The sequence below is a fragment of the Zootoca vivipara genome, chromosome 12 (genome assembly GCF_965207765.1).
Source record: "Zootoca vivipara chromosome 12, rZooViv2.hap1.1, whole genome shotgun sequence".
In the NCBI taxonomy this organism is placed as follows: Eukaryota; Metazoa; Chordata; class Lepidosauria; order Squamata; family Lacertidae; genus Zootoca; species Zootoca vivipara.
This window is the reverse complement of record NC_142595.1, coordinates 45392089-45409727: the sequence shown is the minus strand read 5'-3', so window position 1 is coordinate 45409727 and position 17639 is coordinate 45392089.

Sequence of the window (17639 nt, the reverse complement as noted above, 5' to 3'; positions counted from 1 at the left end):
CCCATCTGGCTGGGTTTTCCCAGCCACTCTGGGAGGCTTCCAACAGAAAAATAAAACACAATAATCTATTATACATTAAAAGCCTCCCTGAACAGGGCTGCCTTCAGACGTCTTCTAAAAGTCTGGTAGTTGTTTTCCTCTTTGACATCTGTTGGGAGGGCGTTCCACAGGGCAGGCGCCACCACCGAGAAGGCCCTCTGCCTAGTTCCCTGCAACTTGGCTTCTCTCGATGAAGGAACCGCCAGAAGGCCCTCGGTGCTGGATCTCAGTGTCCGGGAAGAATGATGGAGGTGGAGATGCTCCTTCAGGTATACCGGACCGAGGTCATTTAGGACTTTAAAGGTCAGCACCAACACTTTGAACTGTGCTCGGAAACGTACTGGGAGCCAATGTAGATCTTTCAAGACTGGTGTTATGTGGTCTCAGCGGCCGCTCCCAGTCACCACTCTAACTGCCGCATTCTGGATTAGTTGTAGTTTCCGAGTCACCTTCAAAGGTAGCCCCACGTAGAGCGCATTGCAGTAGTCCAAGCGGGAGCATGCACCACTCTGGCTAGACAGTCTGCAGGCAGGTAGGGTCTCAGCCTGCATACCAGATGGAGCTGGTAGACAACTGCCCTGGACACAGAATTGACCTGCGCCTCCATGGACAGCTGTGAGTCCAAAATGACTCCCAGGCTGCACACCTGGTCCTTCAGGGGCATAGTTACCCCATTCAGAACCAGGGAATCCTCCACACCTGCCCGCCTCCTGTCCCCCACAAACAGTACTTCTGTCTTGTCGGGATTCAACCTCAATCTGTTAGCCGCCATCCATCCTCCAACCGCCTCCAGGCACTCACACAGGACCTTCACTGCCTTCACTGGTTCTGATTTGAAAGAGAGGTAGAGCTGGGTATCGTCCGCATACTGATGAACACCCAGCCCAAACCGCCTGATGATCTCTCCCAGCGGCTGCATGTAGATGTTAAAAAGCATGGGGGGAGAAGACAGAACCCTGAGGCACCCCACAAGTGAGAGCCCAAGCGTCTGAACACTCATCCCCCACCACCACTTTCTGAACACGGCCCAGGAGGAAGGAGCGGAACCACTGTATAACAGTGCCCCCAGCTCCCAAACCCTCTAGACGGTCCAGAAGGATGTTATGGTCGATGGTGTGTGTTATGTACTGAGCTGAATCCTAGAACAATAGGATTCAGAATCAGCGGGAGCTACCCAATCCAACTCCAGGTGGAAGTGAATCCGCAACCTGATTGGCCTGCTGGAGCAGCCAATCAGGCGGCTGGCAGAAGTGAATCTGCTACCTGATTGGCCTGTAGGAGCAGCCAATCAGGCTGCAGGCAAAAGTCAATCCACAATATAATTGGCCCACAGGTGTAGCCCTGAAGTAGCCAATCACGCAAGGCCCATTGTGTAAATAATGTATATAAGCAGATGGTTTTGGGAAAAGAGCCATTCGTCTTCTCTTCTCCTCCTTGATGACTATGAGCTGAATAAAGAGCATGAAATTCACTCTTGACTCCGAGTATATTTCACTGGCGACGAAGGTGGGATCCTGCTGAGCTGACCGCCACCACGCACTGCACCGCAGCACCGCCACCTGCTGCACCGCTGCATCGCACCGTGCATCCAGGCTTCAGCTCCAGGACCCAAGGAACCCAGAATGGCAACCGACAGCAGCTTCTCGCCATTCAAACCAGCATCAGGAGACTGGGAAGGGTACGCCGCCCGTTTCAACTTCCTCCTGCAAGCGAAAGAAGTCACCAACGATGCCATGAAGAGGGCGACATTCTTCAGCGTCTGTGGAGAGGAGACGTTTGAAATCGCCCGGGCTCTCCTTGCACCTAGAGATGTCGCTACCGTCTCTTACAAAACAATAATGGAACGGCTGAAGGAGCACTTCTCACCACAGCCCTCGGTGGTAGCTTGCCGAAATGCCTTCTACGCAAAACGGCAAGTCCCGGGGGAAACCATAACTGGGTTTGTGACCTCCCTCCGCCAAGCCGCCCGGTTATGCAACTTCTCAGAATTGGAGAACATGCTTCGTGACCGCCTCGTCGGTGGCCTGAGGGACGAGATGTTGCAACGACGCCTCTACGCCAAAAAAGACCTCACGTTCCAGATTGCTCTGGAGGAAGCCCTGGCAACCGAAGCCGCCGAGAGGTCAACGCAAGAGGCACGACCGGCCCCGCCATCCCAACTGAGGGTCTACCACGAAGACCTCACCGACGAATCCGAATCTGACAGGGAGGAAGTACACCGAGTACAGCGGCGCACTCAAGCAGCACACACACCACAGCAGCCTCGACGAGAAGGAGGGAACTGTGCAAGCTGCGGGGAGAACCACGAGAGGAGGACCTGTCGTTTCCGCAACGCAGAGTGCAGGCAGTGCAGAAAATTGGGACACATCGCCCAGGTGTGTCGGGCTCGACTCACCCGTCGACAAGCATCAGATGACCGACCCAGGAGCCCCAGGTCACACGGCACCATGCACCAAGGCAACTCGACGGAGATCACGGACTACCAGGTATTCCAGTTGCCCCATCCCAGCACAGAGAAAATTTATATAGAGGTACAGATAGAGGGAGCCCCATGCCGCATGGAGCTGGACACGGGTTCAACTCTATCCATAATCTCGGCCCGAACATTAAGGGAACTGTGCCCTAATGGGGGTCCCAAACTAAGGCCGGCCCCATTCACCCTCCGGGACTTCCAGAAACGTAAGGTCCCTACTATGGTGGTGGGGACCTTCAGGGTGCAATATCGAGGGCGAAAGCAACAATTGGACTTGCTGGTAGTTAAGGGCCCCTACGTTAGCTTACTGGGACTGGCATGGTTTGGACCTCTGGGGCTAGCCGTTACCGGGGTGAACCGCACTAGCTTACAAGTGGACGTGGACGCCATATGCAAAGAGTTTCCAGGGGTTTTCGATGGGGCATTGGGACGATATACAGGACCCCCCATTGCCCTACAGCTAGACCCCGCTGTACGACCCATCAGGCACAAGGCCCGCCGGGTCCCGTTTGCCCTGAAACCCCGCATAGACGAGGAATTGGACCGGCTCGTGGAGCAAGGAGTGCTGGAGCCGGTGCCCAACGCCCCCTGGGAAACTCCAATTGTCACACCCGTCAAGCCTAACGGTTCGGTCCGCATCTGTGCAGACTACAAATGCACCATAAACAAGGCTCTCACGGCCCATGCATACCCAGTGCCAGTGGTCAGCCATGTCCTCGCTACCCTGGCTGGGTCAAAAATCTTTGGCAAACTGGACTTGGCCCAAGCGTATCAACAGTTGCCTGTGGACGAAGCCACAGCAGAGGCTCAGACGATTGTGACGCACAGAGGGGCATTCAGAGTAAAGCGGCTGCAATTTGGCGTTAGCGTGGCACCAGGCATATTCCAGAATCTAATGGACTCTCTCCTTAAAGGGATTCCTGGCGTCACCCCCTTCTTCGATGATGTACTGATCGCCGGGCCCACACCAGAGGAATTTGAGGACCGCCTCCGCTCCGTCCTGCACCGTTTCCAGACGGCGGGCCTCAAGGTGAAGCGGGAAAAGTGTTTACTGGGAGTGCCGCAGGTGGACTTTCTGGGATTTAAGGTGGATGCAGAAGGGGTCCATCCAACCGGTGACAAGGTACGGGCCATTTGTGAGGCCCCAGCGCCCAAGAGCAAGCCCGAACTTCAGTCATTCTTGGGACTATTGAACTTTTACCATGCCTTCCTTCCCCATAAGGCAGCGGTAGCGGAGCCCCTACACAGACTCCTAGATAAAAGGGCCCCTTGGGTGTGGGGCCAGCGACAAAGGGCCGCATTCCAGGCAGTCAAGGACTTGCTCGTCTCGAACTCGGTCTTAGCACACTTCGACGAGAGGCTGCCAGTGGTGCTGGCATGCGACGCCTCTCCCTATGGCATCGGCGCTGTCCTGGGACACCAACTCCCGGATGGAAGAGAGGTGCCGGTGGCATACTTCTCCCAGACGCTTGCTGCAGCCGAACGAAACTACTCACAGATTGACAAGGAGGGTCTGGCAATCGTGAAGGGCGTAAAAAAATTCCATGATTTCTTGTACGGGCGGCCCTTTACCATAGTGACTGACCACAAGCCGTTGCTTGGCCTGTTTGCCCCTGAGAAGCAGACCCCCCAAGTGTTGTCTCCACGTGTCCTCAGGTGGTCAATTTTCCTTGCCGGCTACCAGTATGCACTAATCCACCGCCCTGGGAAGGCGATGGGCCACGCAGACGCCCTCAGCAGGCTACCACTACCAGAAACAGGCCCCGACCCAGCGCCTGCGCAAGAGGTTATGACCCTGGAGCTGCTTCCCGACCGACCCATTCAGGCACAAGAAGTTGCGCACCATTCCACAAAAGATAGGGTCATCTCCCGGGTCCTGGACTGGGTGTGGCGAGGATGGCCCAGCAGCAGCCCCGGGCCAGAATTCGCTGGCTACACAAACCGCAAACATGAACTGTCGGCCCACAAGGGGTGCCTGTTATGGGGAAGCAGGGTTGTTGTTCCCCAGCCCCTCCGCAAAAGGGTCCTCACAGCCCTACACGAGACACACCCAGGGGTAGTGAGGATGAAGGCCCTTGCCAGGAGTTATGTGTGGTGGCCGGGGATTGACAGAGAGATAGAGGCCTGGGTCCAACACTGCCAGACCTGCCAAGAATCCCGCCCGGATCCCCCAAGGGCCCCAGTCCAGCCCTGGGAGTCCGCCCGACATCCATGGTCACGCTTGCGCGTGGACTTCGCTGGCCCCTTCCAGGGAAAAACATTCTTCATAGTGGTGGATTCCTACACCAAATGGCTGGAGGTCGCACTGGTACCATCCACTTCTACGGCGGCAGCCATCCGGGTACTACGTAAGCTGTTTGCGACCCACGGGCTCCCTGACACCCTCGTCTCGGACAATGGAACCGCATTCACGTCAGAGGAGTTCCAGACCTTCACAGCGCAGAACGCCATCCGCCACATCCGCTCAGCACCATTCCACCCTGCCACCAATGGCCAAGCGGAGCGCATGGTGCGGACCACCAAGGACAGCCTCCGCCGCATGACACAAGGGGACTGGGAATACCGCCTTGCCGCATTTCTTCTAGCACAGCACAGCACCCCAAGCACAACGACGGGCCTGAGCCCAGCTGAATTACTAATGGGCCGGCGCCTTGCAACTAGACTGGACCGACTTCACCCCGACAGAGCTCAGGATGAGGTAGTGGTGGGGAAAGGCAGGAACCCCCGGACATTTGTGGCCCAGGACCCAGTGTATGCAAAGAATTTTGGGGCAGGCCCAGCATGGGTACCCGCCACAGTCACCAAGGTGACCGGTCCCGTGTCGTACGAGGTACTAACGGAAGGGGGGCAATGTTGGCGCCGCCACTGCGACCAGATACGGTGACGATTCCCAGGAGGAACCCGGGAGGAGAGCGGGACAGAGGGGTCCCAAGGGGACAGCAGGGCAGTGAGGCCTGCAGAGCGAGAGGGGTGGCAGAGGAAGCAGAAGCAGTAGGCACAGAGGGGCGCCCCGAGGCTGGAAGGACACCGGAACCAGAGCTACAACCTAGTGGTTCAGTGGCGCCAGACCAGACAGCCCCGGCACAGCCAGCAGCCTCGGAACACGAGCCAGAACCAGAACCCCTGACCAAGGAACACCCCAGGCCACAACGCACACGGAGGCGGCCAGCAGACCTTGGGGACTACGAATGCAACTTCCCGGGCAGGACTGGAACTTAGAGGGGAGGGGTGTTATGTACTGAGCTGAATCCTAGAACAATAGGATTCAGAATCAGCGGGAGCTACCCAATCCAACTCCAGGTGGAAGTGAATCCGCAACCTGATTGGCCTGCTGGAGCAGCCAATCAGGCTGCAGGCAAAAGTCAATCCACAATATAATTGGCCCACAGGTGTAGCCCTGAAGTAGCCAATCACGCAAGGCCCATTGTGTAAATAATGTATATAAGCAGATGGTTTTGGGAAAAGAGCCATTCGTCTTCTCTTCTCCTCCTTGATGACTATGAGCTGAATAAAGAGCATGAAATTCACTCTTGACTCCGAGTATATTTCAGTGTCAAAAGCCGCTGAGAGATCCAGCAGGACTAGGAAGCAGCTCTCACCTTTCTCCCTAGCCCGCCGGAGATCATCAACCAGTGCGAACAGAGCAGTTTCAGTCCCATGATGAGGCCTGAATCCCAGCTGGAAGGGATCCAAATGGTCCTGTTCTTCCAGGCGTGCCTGGAGTAGTTCATTAACCCCAAATTAAGAAATTAAGTTGTTTAGCTTTTTGGGGGAGTGGGGGAGGTCATTTCCACCAATCACTCACCCGCCTGCCCGCCACTGCTGACCCCTTGCCACAGCCACTGTCGATCGCACAACTCGCCAAAGCTGCCAACTGTCTGCCCGCTCGCCACCACCAACAGCTCACCCGCCTACTTGCCACAGCTGCCAATCGTCTGCCTGCCTTGCCACAGCCACCAACCACCCGCCCAATCACCACTGCCAATCTCCTGTTTGCTGCTGCCATTAATCGCACGCGCCCCCCTCTGCATTCACTCTCCATGTATAATACAACACCCAATTTTTGCCTATTTTTTTTTAGCAAAAGCATCGTCTTATACACAGAAAAATATGAGTTACAGGTAGGTGTTGGTCTGACATAGTCGAAACAAACAAACAAAAAATATTCCTTCCAGTAGCACCTTAGAGACCACCTAAGTTTGTCATTGGTATGATCTTTCATGTGCATGCACACTTCTTCAGATACACTGAAACAGAAGTCACCAGACCCTGATGTATAGTCAGATGGTGGGGAGGGGTATATGGTAATATGGTAATTCCTCACTCTGGACATACCTTGTCTGATGGCGCCATGACAGGCATTAACTCTGAATTGAAATTGGTTGGGGAGTAGAAATGAAACCTTGAATGAGGTTAGCTGCACCAACAAGCAAACTTTAATCTTACATTGACTAAGGATAATAATATCCACATAGAAATCTACTGTTGGGGCCGTAGCTCAGTGGTAGAGCATCTGCCTTGCATGTCAAAGGTCCCAGGTTCAACCCCCAACATCTCCAAGCAGGGCTGGGAGAGACCTTTGTCCAAAACTCAGAAGACATGGCCAGAAGTGTGCGAGATCAGCCATCTTCAAACTTGGATCTCTATATGATGTTGGACTACAACTCCTATCATCCCCAACCATTTGCTAAACTTTCTGGGGATCAGAGTTGCCATCCAGCAATATCTGGGGATTCAAGGTTGCAATGAATCCCCAGATATTCAAGAGCAATGAGCTAGACCAGGCATCCCCAAACTGCGGCCCTCAAGATGTTTTGGCCTACAACTCCCATGATCCCTAGCTAACAGGACCAGTGGTCGGGGAAGATGGGAATTTTAGTCCAAAACATCTGGAGGGCCGAAGTTTGGGAGTGCCTGAGCTAGCCAGACCAGTGGTCAGCATAAGGCAGCTTCTTGGGTTCCTATGACAAAAACCACCCATGCCCTGTGGCTTGTGGCAGTGAATCTTCTGAAGATGTCCACCCAATGGTAAAGGTAAAGGACACCTGGACGGTTAAGTCCAGTCAAAGGAGACCATGGAGTTGCATTGCTCATCTCGCTTTTGGGCCGAAGGAGCCGGCGTTTGTCCACAGACAGCTTTCTGGGTCAAGTGGCCAGCATAACTTACGCTTCTGATACAACGGAACACCGTGAAGGAAACCGGAGCGCACGGAAACGCCGTCTACCTTCCCGTCACAGTGGTACCTATTTATCTACTTGCACTGGCGTGCTTTTCAACTGCTAGGTTGGCTGGGACAGAGCAACGGGAGCTCACTCCGTTACGGGGATTCGAACTGCCAACCTTCTGATCAGCAAGCCCTAGAGGCTCAGTGGTTTAGACCACAGTGCCACCCACGTCCCTCCAATGGCGCATTAGTTGAAACATCAAATCTCACGTCGCCTTCACTGTCTTCCTCCTTCACTTCCCCCATACTCACAGCACAACAAATCCTTGGCCAACAGCAGTCAAACAGGTCCAGCTGTTTCTCCGGTCTTCTTGGGCTGCTGGATGTTGCCTGGCTGAGCCCAACTTGGGAAGGAACACTCCCCATCAGCCCCCCAGGGTGCTGTTTGGGACGGAGGCTCTGCCGTGGCTTTTGTTATGTGGAATGAAAGGAGCCCTCCCCATGCAGCTCTGGTGGCTTCAAGACCCCACCTGACCTCACAATGCAAAGGTGAAATCACAGAGGAACCATGCACACTATCTCTGCAATATCTATAAGGGTTGTGAACAGGGCCACAACCCAGGGGAAATCATGCCTGATCTGGATCTGCCCCCACATCGATTCAAGGATGGGGCTCATGTTTAATTAGGGCTTTGAATTAAAAATACATTTGGGAGGGGAAGCAAGGAGACACTGAGTTCTGTTCCCTCCCTCCCAACCACACTGTGGGCAGGAGGGTTTAATCCTGCTGGGGCAGCCTGCCTCTGCTTCCTGACTGCTGCCTCACCTTGTGACAGGGCCCAGATTGCTCCAGGTGACTCGACCCAACCTAGGGCTCCACCATAGCTGCCAAGTCTCCCATTGAAAAATCCGAGATCAGCAGCAGCACGGCACCAGAAGTCACTTCTACGCATGTCTGGACATGCGTAGAAGCAACCTCTGGTGCCGCTCTGCCCGATTTCCGGTGCCCAGACATGGGCAGAGCGGCACCTGAAATTGGTTCTGTGCATGTCCAGAAGAAGCCTCCCTGACAGGTAGGAAATCGGGGGATTTGTGGGATTTTTTCTATTCAGGATAACAGCAGGAAACAGATTAAAATCCGGGGGTTTCCCGCGAAAAACGGGAGACTTGACAGTTATGATCTCCACCCAAGTGGGACGCGGGTAGTGCTGGGGTCTAAACCACTGAGCCTCTTGGGCTTGCTAATCAGAATATCAGCGGTTCAAATCTCTGAGACTGGGTGAGCTCCCGTTGCTCTGTTCCAGCTCCTGCCAACCTAGCAGTTCGAAAGCACGCCAGTGCGAGTAGATAAATAGGTACTGCTGCAGCAGGAAGGTAAACGGCATTTCCGTGCACTCTGGTTTCCGTCACGGTGTCTCATTGCGCCAGAAGTGGTTTAATCGTGCTGGCCACATGACCCGGAAAGCTGTCTGCAGACAAATGCCGATTCCCTCGGCCTAAAAGCGAGATGAGCGTCACAACCCCAGAGTCGCCTTTGACTGGACTTTACCGTCCAGGGGTACTTTTCCTTTACCTTTTTTTTATCTCCACCCAACTCAGCTGAAGTGGATCTGCTTGATTTTGGTAAGGGGATAGGATTCAGCCAAATTTGGCGCACAGCCCTAAAATCTAGCCCTTACCAAAAAACCAAGGATTTCCAAAGGAACATGGAGGGAAATCCACAACAGAACTGATTGTTTGCTCTTCAGCCAATATTCCGCTGACTAGTGGTTGGAATGAACTGGTTTGGTTTAACAAATTAAAATGCAGTACCTCAAAAATCTCCAACTATGCCAGACAGTAGTGGCCATAATGGCTGGGTGGAATTACGTTAATTTTGAATGATTTTTAGGTCATCTTCAAGTTCATTTTATTGCTTATGAGTTTTTTGTTTTGGTCCTTTAAGCATCAAGGTCATAATTGTTGCAGGAAAATAAACTAAAATGTTTTGCCATTTTGTCCTTGAACCTAAAAGGGTCCAAGATAATTTTAAAAAATATGGGACAATTGGGGGGGGGGGAAATAGGATGTCTAATTTTAAAAAAATTCCCTGGCCCTGGATATGCAAAAGAACAGTTGTGGAGAAGTAAGTGTAAAGAAGCCCTCCTCTATCCTTCATTGCCGCAAAGAAATGGCTGCGGTGACTACTTTAGTGGCTAAGAGTGCTCCGGCCTCGGAGTTCTGAGTTCAAATCCTCACTCACCTTGGGCCAGTCACTGTCTCTCTGCCTAACCTACAGGGTTATTGTGAGAACCAGTTCCCTCCCAAAACGAGGGGGAGAACCAGGTACACCCCTTGAAGTCTGTGGAGGAATATAAATGCACAACCAAAAAAGGCTGAATGAATGTTATTGTCACCCCAGAGGAAAAGCAGAAGAAACGAAAGCTGTGTGTCCACAAGAGGGCCGCTGGATGGCAGCAGAGGATTGAAAATGGGAAGAATAAAAGGTGAAAGCAGCAGCAGCAGCAGCAGCAAAGTGGATGGCAATTTTGTCGCTGCCTGAAGAGGGAGGAAGGAGGGTGATGGTCACCTCTAGGCTTGATTATTGTAACTCGCTCTACGCGGGGCTGCCCTTGAAACTGACCCAGAAACTCCAGCGGGTGCAGAATGCCGCGGCGAGACTCCTTACGGGGTCCTCGCCGCGGGATCACATTCATCCAGGGCTTTACCAGCTGCACTGGCTCCCGGTGGAGTACAGGGTCAGGTTTAAGGTGCTGGTTTTGACCTTTAAAACCTTATGCAGCTTAGGACCCTCGTACCTGCGGGACCGCCTCTCCCGGTATGCCCCGCAGAGGACATTAAGGTCCACAAATAATAACATACTGGAGTTCCCGAGTCACGAGGTGGTTAGACTGGCCTCGACCAGGACCAGGACCTTCTCAGTACTAGCCCCGACCTGGTGGAAAGCTCTCTCTCAGGAGACTAGGGCCCAACGGGAGTTGCAAGACAGAGCTGTTCCGCTTGGCCTTTGGACTGACTCAGTCTGACCCTGGTGCTACCCTCCCCTAAGGTTTTATCCTACAGATATTTAAATGAGGTTCCACTTGTAGATTCCCATTTTAAAATTGAATTTTAACATTGTATTTAATCTGTATTTTAATGGAATTGTTTATTTTATGCTTGTTTTTTATATTTTTGTTGTTAGCCGCCCTGAGCCCGTTCTTGATTGGGAAGGGCAGGGTATAAATAAAATTATTATTATTATTGTTGTGTATTGAGTCAAAGGATTTTATATCTGTATTATTATTGTCTGTATTTGCATTAGGATAAAGTAACTGCCTTTTGGTTCCAGAGGGTACAGCTACTATTGGTTCATTTAAGCTGCTGTATTTGGATCCTCTGTCTTATTGGTTTCCTCCAAAAGGCAGCACTGTGATTGCTCGATATTGTTCCCTCCAAAATGTATCCCTTCCTAGCTAGTTCCCTGTCCCTATAAATGTAGCTTTCCTCTCCTCAGTCTTCAGTCTTGTTCACTGTAATAAAGAGCTGTTACTAGAGAACTGTCTCCAGCATGTTTTGTCAAGAGAGCTGAAATCACAAACCCCACGTCACAACAACTGGCGACGAAGGTGGGATCCGGAATGCTGAGGAGCGGTTAAACACAACCCTGCCTCAGAGTCCGGATTGCAGCTGAGAACAAGACTCACTGGCCAGCTGAGAAGACGACCCTGCCCGCTAGGACAATGGAGAGTCCAAGGGTATTGGAGCCCTTCCAGCCATCAGAGCCCCACACCTGGGAAGACTACGTCGAACGCTTCGAGTTCTTTGCAGTGGCTCAAGGGATCACCGATGCCAGCAAAAGAAGGGCCACATTCCTGAGCTACTGTGGGCCCGAGACCTTCAAGCTGGCCAAGGCATTACTTGCTCCAGCGAAGCTGAGTGAGACATCTCTCAAAGATATTCTTGCCTGCCTAACAAGCCACTTGGCGCCTACTGAGACCAAGATGGCCCGGCGGATGGAGTTCCATAAGAGGCAGCAGCATGCTGGGGAGTCTGTATCCACATTTCTGGCTGAACTCCGGAAGCTCGCTCAGCACTGCGGCTTCCAAAATCTGGAAGAGACTCTCCTGGATCGGTTTATTGGTGGTCTGAGCAGCAAGAAAGCCAGAAGACGCATCGTGGCTAAAGAAGAGGTTACCCTTGCTTCAGCCTTGAAAGAGGCCACCGCCACGGAGAATTATGAAAGAGAGGAGCTTGATGCCAGTCGCAAGGCCACTAAGCCACAGATAGAAGTTGCGCATGCCATGGACGAGCTAGAGGCTACTCCGAGCCAGAGCCCAGTCCGTGGGGTCGAGTCGGTGCGTCAGGCCTGCACAGTGCACAGAGATCGCCGAGGCAGTTGCCCAGGTTGTGGCGGAAACCATGAAAGGAAGAGTTGTCGTTTCAGGGATGCTATCTGCCGGACGTGCGGAAAGACGGGTCACATCGCCAGGGTCTGTAGATCGGCGGCGTCGGGAGCGACAGGAGCACCTAGACTGGAGCATCGCAGACCGCCCACAGCAACTCGTTTTCTAAAGGACTGCCACTACGTAACGGAGATCAACGGGAGGGCCGTGCAGTTTCCAGCGCAAGGCAAGGCACACGTCAAGGTGAAGATTGAGGGTCAGCAGTGCGACATGGAGGTGGACTCCGGATCCGCATTCACCATCGTGTCGGACCAGACCGCGAAGACATTCTTCCCCAGGGGTAAGTTGCCCCCTCTGGAGCCCTTTCCGGCAACCTTGCAGTCGTACTCAGCAGGCCGCATCCATGTTATGGGAATGTGTGCCGTGAGAGTACAGTTCCGGGACAAACAGGCTGTACTCAAACTGGTGATTGCGAAGGGCAGTCGCCCCAGTCTCCTGGGCACTGACTGGTTCCCTGCCCTGGGACTGAGTATCTCAGGGCTTAATTCAATCCAAACCTGCCCTGAGATGAGTGAGGTATTATGCAAGGAATTTGCTGGTCTCTTTAATGGAAAACTGGGTTGTTATAAAGGGCCCCCAGTTGACTTCGAGTTGGACCCCGGGGTGGCTCCAATCCGACTCAAACCAAGGCGAGTGCCATTTGCACTGCAACCCAAGATCGAGGCAGAGCTGGATAAATTGGTCAAGCAGGGAGTTCTCTCACCCGTGGACTCTGCTAAGTGGGAGACTCCAATCGTCACACCCCTTAAAGCAAATGGGGAAGTCAGGATATGTGCAGATTACAAATGTACTATCAATAAGGCACTCAGGGGAAACTCATACCCCATTCCAGTCGTATCACATCTGTTGGCTAAACTGGCTGGGGGCAAGGTGTTCGCCAAAATTGACCTGGCACAAGCTTACCAACAGCTGCCAGTAACCCCACAATCAGCGGAAGCACAGACTATTGTCACACATAAAGGGGCGTTCAGAGTTAACAGATTACAGTTCGGAGTTTGTGTGGCCCCAGGGATTTTTCAAGGGCTCATGGAACGCCTGTTAAGAGGTCTGCCGGGGGTCTTGCCATTTTTTGATGATGTTTTGATTGCTGGAAAAGACCCACAGGAACTGGTTGCGCGTGTCCGTGCAGTGTTGCTCAAGTTCAAGGAGGTGGGGTTGCAACTGAAAAAAGAAAAATGCAGTTTTGGGGTGCCAACTGTGGATTTCTTGGGGTTTAAAATTGATGCATCAGGCATCCACCCCACAGATGCTAAGATTAAGGCCATCATCGAGGCACCACGACCACAGAACAAGACGGAGTTGCAGTCATTCCTGGGACTTATTAACTTTTATCATTCGTTCTTACCCCAGAAAGCTTCGGTAGCTGAACCATTACATAGACTATTGCAGAAAAAGAATGTGTGGCGATGGGGGCGGGAGCAGCAGAAGGCTTTTGACTCCTTGCGAGGAATGCTGAGTAGCAGGAGCGTCCTTGCTCATTATGATGAGTCAAAGCCGCTGGTCCTGGCATGTGATGCCTCTCAATATGGTCTGGGGGCTGTGCTGAGTCATAGGGAACCGGATGGGTCGGAAAAGCCCATCTCTTTCTATTCCCGTACGTTGTCGCCCACAGAGCGCAACTATGCTCAAATTGATAAAGAGGCACTGGCTATTGTGTCCGGAATCAAAAGGTTCTATGATTATTTGTACGGTCGCCATTTCTCCATTGAAACGGACCACAAACCACTGTTAGGGTTGTTCAACCCAAACAAACAAACGCCACAAATTCTCTCCCCCAGAATGTTGCGTTGGTCAATATTCCTGAATGGGTTCCAGTACACCTTGACCCATGTGCCGGGGAAACAGTTGTGCCATGCTGATGCGCTGAGTCGATTGCCCCTTCCTGGCGGGAGCAATGAGGATCCTGCTCCGGCAGAGCACATTATGATGCTAGAAACACTTCCGGGGGCACCTGTAACAGCTACGGATATAGCTGAGAAAACTAGGAAAGATGCTGTTCTCTCCCGTGTGCTCACTTGGGTGGGGAGGGGGTGGCCAGGTGGTCCGCATGAAGAAAAATTCAGGCCTTATGCGACAAGGCAGCACGAATTGTCCATGCATAAGGGTTGTCTCCTATGGGGAGATAGGGTGATAATCCCAGCACCACTGAGAAACAGGGTTCTTGAGACGCTTCACATGGGACACCCGGGAATGGTCAGGATGAAGTCGCTAGCCCGATGTTATGTGTGGTGGCCTGGAATGGACCAGAACATAGAACAATGGGTACGAACATGCAAGGCATGCCAAGAGGTGCGGCCAGAAGTGGCCAGAGCACCAGTCCACTGGTGGGAGCAGTCCAGGACTCCCTGGAGCCGGCTGCACATAGATTTTGCTGGGCCATTCCAAGGGAAGGTCTTTTTGGTTATCGTTGATGCATATTCCAAATGGTTAGAAGTGGCGATGGTCCCTAGCATGGCATCAGCTGCCGTAATCAAGGTGTTGAGGCAGCTGTTTGCTACCCACGGGTTACCTGAGACCATTGTATCAGATAATGGGGCAGCTTTTGTATCCCAAGAATTCAGGGCATTCTTGGCTGATAACTTTATAAGAGGGGTCACATCCGCGCCCTTTCACCCATCCTCCAATGGGCAGGCTGAGCGCATGGTAAGAACAGCCAAAGAATCCATTGCGCGCTTAATGGAGGGTAACTGGTCGGCTCGCATTGCGCGAATGTTATTTTTGCAGCATGCGACGCCGTGTACTGCGACGGGCAAGTCGCCAGCCGAGCTGCTCTTAGGTAGAAGACTGGTAACGGTGCTGGATTATGTCCACCCAGATAAAATGCCAAACCGTAATTCAAGAGCAACCCCCCAGGCTGAGACTGACACAACAAGGTATCTCGCCCCTGAAGATCTGGTCTGGGTGAGGAACTATTCACGAGGTCCGCGGTGGGTGGCCGGTGTGATCACCCGGGCTAGTGGACCTGTGTCCTATTATGTGACCTTGGAAAATGGGCAAGTTTGGAAGAGACATATAGATCAGCTGAGGCGCCGGGCGCTCAGCAGGGAGGAGTCAGATAATTCATCCCTGGCTAATGACGCACAGCTGCAAGACCAGAGTGAAAATGGTCCAGAGGTACAGTCACCAGGGGCTTCAGCAAATGAACCAGGGTCTGCTAGTCCTCATGATGACGAGGTACAGGTCGGGGACCCTGAGATGTCTGGGACTCCATCTGTTCCTGATGAAACCCCTATAGCACCCCCTCCACCACAGGTAACACCCAATCCAGAACCTGCAACACCTGTTGTCAGGAGATCAGGTAGAAGTTGTAGGACCCCACAGTACCTGAGGGATTACGTCTGCTGTGCTCACTAGGGGGGGAGGGGTGTTGTGTATTGAGTCAAAGGATTTTATATCTGTATTATTATTGTCTGTATTTGCATTAGGATAAAGTAACTGCCTTTTGGTTCCAGAGGGTACAGCTACTATTGGTTCATTTAAGCTGCTGTATTTGGATCCTCTGTCTTATTGGTTTCCTCCAAAAGGCAGCACTGTGATTGCTCGATATTGTTCCCTCCAAAATGTATCCCTTCCTAGCTAGTTCCCTGTCCCTATAAATGTAGCTTTCCTCTCCTCAGTCTTCAGTCTTGTTCACTGTAATAAAGAGCTGTTACTAGAGAACTGTCTCCAGCATGTTTTGTCAAGAGAGCTGAAATCACAAACCCCACGTCACAACAATTATTATTATTATTATTATTATTATTATTATTATTATTATTATTATTATCTAGAGCAGGAGTCCTGAAGCCCTGGCCCAGAACAGTCCCCTCCCAGCAAGACTCCACAGCTTTGGGTGACAAGGGAGTGACATTGGACACCACTTAGGAATGGCATCCCTGTGACCAATGCCCATATTTGCTTCTTCCGCTGGACACAACCTGGGCCTTGGGGTCCCAGTTTGTACCTTTGAATGAGACTTCCTCTTCTAAGGTAGAATGGCAGACCGAATAGGGAAGATTCCTCCTTTTTAAATTTATTGTATTTATATGCAGTCCTTCCTCTGTGCTGCTCAGCACATTACCTACCCCCTTTGTCACCCACGTTCTATCCTCACTATAAGACTGTGGCGTAGTTTTGGTTGTGTTTTCTATTCTTCCATCCCTCCAGACCAACGTAAGGTCCTCTATAGTTGGACTTGCAACTCCCATCACCGCCAGTTAGCGTGGCCAATGGCCAGGGATTATGCAAGGAGATGAGCTGGAAGGGGCTGGCAGTGAAAGAGGCGTGAATCTACTATTTAGGGTAACAGTGCACAGAGATTTGCTTATTTTACTTCATCATGCAACTCTGAAGTGATGTGCATGGGGGCAGGAGGTTTCCCATCCAAACACTGACCAGGCCTAGACCTGCTTAGCTTCAGCAAATGGGTCGCATCATGCGCCTCCATGCCACAGGCCTTGGCCTCCTTCATTTCTGGCATTGTAAGTCACAACAAAACCAGAGTTAGCAACTATTTTTTCCCCTTGAGGATAACTGGACATTTTGAAAGCTAGTGGCTCAAAATATGGGGTGTACATTCTCATGTGTTGAGAAGTCGTAAGTATTTCATCCACCCACCCACCCCACAAAAAATAAATAAATCACATTTAACAGGAATAAGTGGTCTCCGATGTTGCTTATTGAAGTCCACCAGATGGCAGCAGAGTGCTCTGGTTCAGCTTTACTCCTACGTACTTTCAGGTGGTGCTTAAGTTTCTCTGGCGACGTTCACATTTTAAACTCAAATGTGCATTGAATGCTGCTTTTCCTGTGTCTTTCGACTGCACATCCCTTCCTCTCCCTGTTCACTGAGCAGTGCACAAGTTGATCTGCAACTGATCATACCCTGCCCATTGTCAAGCACTCAATGTTTCTTACCTGAACCCGTGTCTCTTCCAATGTGATGCAGCGACTTATTGGTGCCTGTGCACAGGGAGGTTCAAACTCTAGGCCTATTATTATATTATTATTAATTCAACTTGTACACCGCCCTATACCTGGAGGTCTCAGGGTGGTTCACAACAAGACCACAACATATAAAATCAAATCAAAAGCAATAACCCAATACCCCCCCAAGCCACATTCTAAAAGGGTGTTGTATGTCAATAAGATCAACCAAAGGCCTGTTTAAAAAGGAACGTTTTGATGTGGCACCTAAAGCTGTATAATAAAGGCGCCAGGTGAACCTCCCTGGGGAGAGCATTCCACAGATGGGGAGCCACTGCAGAGAAGGCCCTGTTCTCGTGTTGCCACCCTCCAGACTTTTCAAGGAGGCAGCACACGAAGGAGGGCCTCGGAAGATGATCTCAGGGTCCGGGTAGGTTCATATGGGAAGATGAGGTCCTTGAGGTATTGTGGCCTTGGGCCATTTAAGGCTTTGTAGGTCAAAACCAGCACTTTGAATTGGGCCCCGAAACTAACTGGCCGCCAGTGCAGTTGGACCAGGATCGGTGTAATATGCTCAAACCACCCTGCTCTGGTGAGAAACCTGGCCGCTGA